Raw genomic sequence first — 10,117 nt, forward strand, 5'->3', positions numbered from 1 at the left:
GAACACCTCAACTTCCATACCCGTCCCTTCCGAATCATGGGCTAGCAAGGTTACTTATGAATGCGTCAGGGTGTCGTGGGTCCAGGTGAAAGGGGCGTCTCGACGATCTAGGGGCGGACAGAGTGGAGGGGGGAGAGAAAAAAATGAACAAGCAGCTCACTCGTGAGTCGCGAGAACAGCTCTTGATGATGGAGCTAGATCCGCCAAGAGCTGCTAAGCTTGCAACACTGAGGAGATACAGGCGGGAGGGCTCGGGTATCAAAGATATAAGCAGAGAGGATGTGCCGCCACGTTGTCAGAAGGGGCGCTGGTGGAGGGGAACATCTTTGGAAGTCAAGAAGGGAAGATCAAGTGTTGGTTCAGAAAGCGGTTGGTGGTTAGTTTGTTTTGTTGTTAAGGGTTTGATGGCTCGAGGGCGAATGGCGAATCAAGTGGATAATAATATGTGACTATTTTTGAGGGGAAAACATTTACAGGAATGTATCTATGAAGATTTAGAGAGAAAGAGACAGGTTAATAGACAAACAGATTACGAAAAGCGATACCGAGAGACGAAGAGACAGACATACATAAAAAGGATAGATAGATAGATAGATAGATAGATAGATAGATAGATAGATAGATAGATAGATAGATAGATAGATAGATAGATAGATAGATAGATAGATAGATAGATACATTGTTTTTCGCGAACAACACATAATCTTGAGAAATACTCTATAATATAATATCTAATATTTCAATGTCAGTGTACATCTGTGTGTAACACAAAAGAAATAAGAATCTAAAATATCTTTGAATTCATGTCAAAAATATTGGTACCATACAAGAAACATACGAGTCTTAGTCATACGATAAACGTTCATGTCTCAGTCATACAAGAAACATTCGTGTCTCAGTCATACAAGAAACATACGTGTCTCAGTCATACAATAAACATTCATGTCTCAGTCATACAAGAAACATACGTGTCTCAGTCATACAAGAAACATACGAGTCTCAGTCATACAATAAACATTCATGTCTCAGTCATACAAGAAACATACGTGTCTCAGTCATACAAGAAACATTCATGTCTCAGTCATACAAGAAACATTCGTGTCTCAGTCATACAAGAAACATACGTGTCTCAGTCATACAATAAACATTCATGTCTCAGTCATACAAGAAACATACGTGTCTCAGTCATACAAGAAACATTCGTGTCTCAGTCATACAAGAAACATATGTGTCTCAGTCATACAAGAAACATACGAGTCTCAGTCATACAAGAAACATTCGTGTCTCAGTCATACAAGAAACATACGTGTCTCAGTCATACAAGAAACATTCGTGTCTCTGTCATACAAGAAACATTTGTGTCTCAGTCATACAAGAAACATTCGTGTCTCAGTCATACAAGAAACATTCGTGTCTCTGTCATACAAGAAACATTCGTGTCTCAGTCATACAAGAAACATTCGTATCTCTGTCATACAAGAAACATTCGTGTCTCAGTCATACAAGAAACATTCGTGTCTCAGTCATACAAGAAACATTTGTGTCTCAGTCATACAAGAAACATTTGTGTCTCAGTCATACAAGAAACATTCGTGTCTCGGTCATACAAGAAACATTCGTGTCTCAGTCATACAAGAAACATTTGTGTCTCAGCCATACAAGAAACATTTGTGTCTCAGTCATACAAGAAACATTCGTGTCTCTGTCATACAAGAAACATTCGTGTCTCAGTCATACAAGAAACATTCGTGTCTCAGTCATACAAGAAACATTCGTGTCTCAGTCATACAAGAAACATTTGTGTCTCAGTCATACAAGAAACATTTGTGTCTCAGTCATACAAGAAACATTCGTGTCTCAGTCATACAAGAAACATTCGTGTCTCAGTCATACAAGAAACATTTGTGTCTCAGTCATACAAGAAACATTTGTGTCTCAGTCATACAAGAAACATTCGTGTCTCAGTCATACAAGAAACATTTGTGTCTCAGTCATACAAGAAACATTCGTGTCTCAGTCATACAAGAAACATTCGTGTCTCAGTCATACAAGAAACATTCGTGTCTCAGTCATACAAGAAACATTTGTGTCTCAGTCATACAAGAAACATTCGTGTCTCAGTCATACAAGAAACATTTGTGTCTCAGTCATACAAGAAACATTCGTGTCTCTGTCATACAAGAAACATTCGTGTCTCAGTCATACAAGAAACATTCGTGTCTCAGTCATACAAGAAACATTCGTGTCTCAGTCATACAAGAAACATTCGTGTCTCAGTCATACAAGAAACATTCGTGTCTCTGTCATACAAGAAACATTTGTGTCTCAGTCATACAAGAAACAATCGTGTCTCTGTCATACAAGAAACATTTGTGTCTCAGTCATACAAGAAACATTTGTGTCTCAGTCATACAAGAAACATTTGTGTCTCAGTCATACAAGAAATATTCGTGTCTCTGTCATACAAGAAACATTTGTGTCTCAGTCATACAAGAAACATTCGTGTCTCTGTCATACAAGAAACATTTGTGTCTCAGTCATACAAGAAACATTCGTGTCTCAGTCATACAAGAAACATTCGTGTCTCTGTCATACAAGAAACATTCGTGTCTCTGTCATACAAGAAACATTCGTGTCTCAGTCATACAAGAAACATTCGTGTCTCAGTCATACAAGAAACATTCGTGTCTCAGTCATACAAGAAACATACGTGTCTCAGTCATACAAGAAACATTCGTGTCTCTGTCATACAAGAAACATTTGTGTCTCAGTCATACAAGAAACAATCGTGTCTCTGTCATACAAGAAACATTTGTGTCTCAGTCATACAAGAAACATTTGTGTCTCAGTCATACAAGAAACATTTGTGTCTCAGTCATACAAGAAATATTCGTGTCTCTGTCATACAAGAAACATTTGTGTCTCAGTCATACAAGAAACATTCGTGTCTCTGTCATACAAGAAACATTTGTGTCTCAGTCATACAAGAAACATTCGTGTCTCAGTCATACAAGAAACATTCGTGTCTCTGTCATACAAGAAACATTCGTGTCTCAGTCATACAAGAAACATTCGTGATTCAGTCATACATGAAACATTCTGGTTTAGTATAGGCTTCAACTGAATTTCAACAGCAGTTCAGCCCTTTTTATTTTTAAGCTTATTTTCACTCCGCTTGTCTGTCCGGGTAAATACTTTGACACTTTTTTCCATCCCACTTCTCATTCTCGGATCAAGTTGAAATTTTGCACTAATATTAATTGTCGATGACACATATGAACCAATTTTAAAAAATTAACCAATTAATTAATCAATTAGTGATAATTAATTAACTTTGTTTTAATAGAAAAGGGGGAGATAAAACTTGCATTATTGGGAGATAAGGCAGCAACTTCACTCTATATAATCGTTGTTTGTGTTTTTAACTATTTTTTTTTTTTGCTTGTTTTTTTTTTTCATATGCATCAGTCTTACTCCAAGTTTATATTCATCCACCAACACAAACACGCACAGTGAATTACAGACCAATATTGACAATACAAAAGTAGCCACAAAACAATGTCCTATTAGTCAATTCATCACACACATCACTACAGTGTTTACAAACGATTTGATTCCACTTTTGTTTCAGGGCACGAATACCGAATTTTTAAAATACCCAATATACGTTGTTTTTTTTTGAGATATGGTGTAGATTTTAAAACTTATAAATCATTAACTCCAGCTTTCCACTCAAAGCCTTTTGTCCTCAAACATGTATATAATTTATTTATGGGGGGAAACGATATCACGAGGTATAAATACACAGACAGACAAACAGACAGACAGACAGACAGACAGACAGACAGATAGATAGATAGATAGATAGATAGATAGATAGATAGATAGATAGATAGATAGATAGATAGATAGATAGATAGATAGATAGATAGAATGTAATTTCTCCCTCCCCTCCAAAAAAAAAACACGCACATGCACGAGCAACACAAACACTTGTATATTATTGTGCTAACACATATACATTATTACAAGCTAATACACAATCAGAGTTGTATAGCGTCCGAGAGTGTTTAACAAATCCTTGCCAGACGACATCTTATTTAGCTGCGCTGTTACAAACGTCTCCACATTTTAGCTCAAGATCAGAGCGTCACCCGCGCGGAAAACTCCCGAATTTGCCGGCTTGTCCTCCTTATCAGTAAGGGATAACCAGGCCTCTATTCCTTGCTGCTCCGGGCCGGACATTCTTGGCCACCATACATATTCTGCCTTGAGTCCGCGACCGCGTCCGTGGGCCAATATTTGGGATAAAATTTAATTCCAATTTTCCGCACTCGGGTCGCTGCCAGTTCTCGATTTGACAGTCGGTTAATGAAGCTGTCGGAGGAGGGGTGAGAAGCGGTGGGCCCCTAGGGGCGCTAAGGATGGACGGGGGCTAACTCGTAGATTAACCAGAAATTGGCGCGCCTCGCCCGGGATCGACCCCCGGGTTTATGTTATCAGGGGCAGTAATCACTCTTGTTTTAAGAGCGCGTGTTGTGACGTGGCCGAGGCTGGTGTTGTTAAGTCCGAGGGTCAAGGAGGGTTAGTCAAAATGAGAGACAGAGCGAGGCCGCCGTTATAGAAGTTACGGAGAAAGAGAAAGAGAAAGTGCAGGAACAAAACAGGACGAGATGAAGAGATCGTTGAAAGAGATGATAGACTAAGATACTGAATACAACAGATACTGATAGTGATAGCTGGAGGTGATAGACTAAGATACTGAATGCAACAGATACTGATAGTGATAGCTGGAAGTGATAGACTAAGATACTGAATGCAACAGATACTGATAGTGATAGCTGGAGGTGATAGACTAAGATACTGAATGCAACAAATACTGATATTGATAGCTGGAGGTGATAGACTAAGATACTGAATGCAACAGATACTGATAGTGATAGTTGGAGGTGATAGACTAAGATACTGAATGCAACAGATACTGATATTGATAGCTGGAGGTGATAGACTAAGATACTGAATGCAACAGATACTGATATTGATAGTTGGAGGTGATAGACTAAGATACTGAATGCAACAGATACTGATATTGATAGCTGGAGGTGATAGACTAAGATACTGAATGCAACAGATACTGATAGTGATAGCTGGAGGTGATAGACTAAGATACTGAATGCAACAGATACTGATAGTGATAGTTGGAGGTGATAGACTAAGATACTGAATGCAACAGATACTGATATTGATAGTTGGAGGTGATAGACTAAGATACTGAATGCAACAGATACTGATATTGATAGCTTGAGGTGATAGACTAAGATACTGAATGCAACAGATACTGATAGTGATAGCTGGATGTGATAGACTAAGATACTGAATGCAACAGATACTGATAGTGATAGTTGGAGGGAAAAATAAGTCAGCGCTGTGTATTTGTCTCATTTGTTGACAAGAGAGACCAGGAAGATACACTATGGTGCATGGTGCACAGTTCAGTTCATGATACAAGTCGATCCCTTTATGTTGTTGTTTCAACTCAAATCGCCAACTTTTTTTTGTTTTGTTTTAAATTGATACAGTGGTGTAGCTAGGCGGAGAAGAGGGGGGTCCAAATTTGAAAATCCCCCCTGGGTCACCACTTGAAGGGGGGCCCCAAATAAGTGTCCGAAATTTGTTTTTACATTAAATATTACGCCATTATTTCATGTCCTGATGTCGAATGTTAAAATGCAAGGGCCCCTATTGAGGTCAAGCCCCCTGGGCAGGGCCAGTCTTAGGCCACTGCAACCTATGCGGTCGCAGTGGGCCCCGCGCTTTCATAGGCCCCGCGCTAATACTATGTGTAATTATTAATTGAAAAATATATACGAAAAAAATGCGCGATAAAAAAAAAGGCATTTTCCTGTAATAAAATGTAAGAATCGGACGAATTTTCCCCTTAACCGGAAGTTCCAATACCTTATTTACTTTTATTGTCACTAGAATATAAATATGCCATAGGTTGCAAGGTTCGTAAAGTAAAGTTAACTTGATCGCAATTTTGTACTTAGTAAAGAATGAATAAAATGCAAAGTCGAATTTATTTTCTAATACAAAATCTTAATTTTCACTTATTATCCTTATTCCCACCCAGACTAGGCCCCGCGCAATCAGTTTCGCATAGAGCCCGCAATTGTTAGGACCGGTCCTGCCCCTGGGCTTTCAAATCCCTAGCTACGCCACTGAATTGATAAATGATCCAATAATGTGTTTTAAAAAAGCATGTGAAATTTTTCCAACGCCAGTGGCGTAGCTAGGGTGGGAGAGGAGGGGGGTGAATTTGAAAATTTTCCCGGGCACCCTCTTGAGGGTGGGGGGCCCTAAATGAGTTTTTTTTACATTAAATATTACGCAAAATCCAGGGGCCCCCAAAGAGGTCAAGCCCCCTGGGTCCCCAAATGATGGAAAATTCCTAGCTACGACCCTGTCCAACGCTTAATAGCAGAGGCCCATTTATTTTACCTTCTTCGCAACACGCCATCAAAAGAGTGTTATTGATTTGTAGATTAATCTATAATTATTTAATTTGTTCACGCTCAATCATAGCCGTTATTGAACAAATGTTCCATTTAACCCATACTATAGAACAAGACCAGGCGATCATACTATTGTAAAAAAACAAACACTTAGTTGAACCTCACTATGAAGGAACCAAAATGCAATGCGACTAGAATTTCCTTCATTACCACTTTAATGTCCTACGCTCGCTTCAAATGAGGATTATATACTATTTAATACAGAGTCATTTGTTCTCTCTCTGTTCTAAACATTCCTAGGAGCTGCTATTGAATGTCTGCGATGTGTCAGATTGATAATCCGAAGCTAAGAATTTTATGAAGTATTTATTTCACATCGGGCCAGTCTTCCCCTTCACCTCTCTCTCTCTCTCTCTCTTTCTCTGTCTCTCTCCTCTCTCTCTCTCTCTCTCTCTCTCTCTCTCTCTCTCTCTCTCTCAGCATTCTATAGAATGACTAAAACCACTTTAAACAACGTATAAACTCTAGAAAGACATTTATAGCTAACCATAAATGAAATCACATAATACACAATAGATAATCCTAAAAGATTTTTAAAATACAATAAAATGTGCATGTATTTTTAAATTTACATGTTTTTTTTTTAATTAAAAAAAAAAGAGTTCTTGTAATCACAATTAGTAACTTTTACGTTTACAAACTTTTGACCAGACAGACAGAGAGACAGACTCGATATAATATTATTAAGATATAAGTCACTTTTTTTTTTAGGATCATCAAATATTTTTTTTAAACGAATCATAATTTTCCAAAGTAAAAGCGGTTGGTCGTTGTGCTGGGCACATGACATCCTCGTAAACTGTGGGCCACAGAAACATATGACCTTTACATCATCTGCCCCATAGATCGCAAGGTCTGAAAGGGGAACTTAACTTACAGAAAACACACAAATACACTCCTAATGTAAAGGTACTGGCAACTTGTGACCATATTTTCACAATGATACTGTTGCAGAGAAATGTGATTGAATCGACAGTACCTACTTTGAACACGTGTGAGTATTAGTGTATCGAATACTTAGGTAATGACTAATAATGGTCATATTGGGCAGGTTTGTTTGTTATAGCAGCAATAGCTACGCATTTTGATCTATGACTGGTATGACTCATTGACTGGGGCGTTGGGCGAGCGCCCTATATCGGCCACTTCGTCATGTTCGCGCAACACCGGAAGCCACGATTGTGGCACCGCGAGTCTCAGTGCATGGTGGGAATTTAAAATCAAGGCGGCAGGAAAGGGAGAAGTCCAAAGCGGAAGTGTCAAATTGACAACTTTTTGGCTTTAAGTGCCTGGAATTTGGACAGACTTCTCGGAACGTCGTCACGAGATCTTCTCGACAACAGAGAAAAAGGGAAGTGACTCTGCCAAATGACTTCTTATGGCATGAATTACTTGTTACGGTAACTTAATTTTAACGTTTTTATTAAACTAGATCTAGATCTGTGTCTATGTGATTAGTGTTATCTTTATTTCTTTTAATATATTTTTTATTTGGGCAGGTGGAGTTAGTGAGCATCAGAAAAATATATCCTTACGATCTATGGGGTAGTTGATGTAAAGCTCATTTCTTTCAATGGCCGACATTTAACGAGCGTGTCACGTGGTCAGCACGACAAATAATGGCCTTTACTTGCCCAAACATATGTCAGGTGGTACCCATTAGACTCAAAAGCGTCCTTAAAATTCACCACGCCCCTGAAATTTTAACTAGGACGAAAGGTTGGGGGGGGAGAGGTAATAAAGCACTACGTTTATGTACAAAAGTTTGTTTCACTTCTCATAAACTCGCCCGCTTAATTGATCGATTCCTAAGCAGCAACTCGTAAGGATTAAAAAATGGGACACCAATAAATTAATCTAAAGTCAGGTTAAAAGTTGCAGATGTTTTTGGACGACTTACACCACCTAATCCTTTCTTACACGCTGGATCATCCTAAATCACTTGCTGGTCTTTATTCATGCAGGCCATGAAATTACTACGTAACCTTATGCCTACCCCAAGCTCCTCTTTATTTAAAGAATCTACCAGCAACCTCTCTCAAACAGAAGCCGTATGGATAGCAAGCTTCAGCGTTTGGCTATATTAATCTTACCGTGCATGATACGGTGCCTATAAGGTGTTAACACGCGGGCATAGGGAAGGATCACCGTGCGTCTCTCGTTCCATTGGTCTCACACTTTGGGATTTTTGGGATGACACTCTGGGTTCTCATGTTGCTCCTATCTCTGGATTATCGTATCAGGATTGAGAAACTGTCACCGTGGGGGGATAAACACAGGGAGAACAGGATAACTCTTCTTGTTTTTATCAGCCCTTCCATTAGGAAACGATACATAAAAGAATATGTTTAAATGTGTTTTAATAGTCAAGCGTCTATCGTTACTGACGTGCAGGCAGCCATTAATCTACAGTTAAAATATCCGTTTCTTGGTAACAAATCTAGAAATTTAAGTTTTTACGAATCCCCGCAGACATGAACCAACAAAAAAATGTAACTTCTTAGCAAAAGAATTATAAAAATTAAAAAAAAAAGAAACGCACGATCTACTTGCTTTGTAATCGTTACTTTGACATCCTGGTTTTGTTAGTTGTTTTTATTTAATTTTAAATAGGCCTACTTGTTACACCATGCTTCGTAATAATATATTTAGAAATTTAGACACATATTAATCATTTACATTTTTTTGTGTAACAATGGGATTAATATAACATGCATAATACAGAGATCGTGATGATAAACGTTTACGAGGGAATCGTGGAATGTGTGGCTGAGATAGCTCAACTTCGAATCCTGACTTGGGTTGAGCCTAAAGGGCGCACGGAAACCTTCTTCCAGATAACTCCTTCTCCCCCCCCCCCAACCCATAAAAGCAGACAATCTGGGGCATTCTTGGGTTTGGTACTTTTAAATATTTAAGTCTAAATTAATAATAATAATAATAATAATAACGTATAATTATGTTTGTATTTACCTTTTCTTTTTTTTAAAGACCAAAGCCCAGTGGAGTGAGCCTAGAAATGTCAATGGGAACTGGTGATATCTCAGACAGCCGGTGAGAAAAATAGTAGCATTAGAGCTAGCAGCTATGCAGCAACCAGGCTAAAAAACAATCTAAGCACGCCGAACAGTTAGATTGTCTTCTTGGCTGACGTCATAGCAACCCTGCAAGACCTGAAAAACAATGATGATCGTGTATTATCAAAACATAAAACAACTCTGGACAGCTCTTGTAAAGTTGGAAACTTTAACAACAACAACAAGGTAGCAATCCTCTTATGTAGACCAGCACACAATGAAATAAAAGGCGATGACAAAGCAGACATGTTGGCCAAGAGATAGTAGAATGACTAAATAATGGAAAATCCCTCTCTATCAGAAAGAAAAAAGCAAAATATAAAAAACTAGTCGACCGGCGGCGTAGCATACCTACATTTACCTACCTATATTTTGTTTGGCCGGCTTTAGGCCACTGCAACCTATGCGACCGCAGTGGGCCACGCACTTTCATAGGATCCGGGCTAATTGTAGGTGTATAAATTA

The sequence above is a fragment of the Biomphalaria glabrata genome, chromosome 7 (genome assembly GCF_947242115.1).
Source record: "Biomphalaria glabrata chromosome 7, xgBioGlab47.1, whole genome shotgun sequence".
In the NCBI taxonomy this organism is placed as follows: domain Eukaryota; kingdom Metazoa; phylum Mollusca; class Gastropoda; family Planorbidae; genus Biomphalaria; species Biomphalaria glabrata.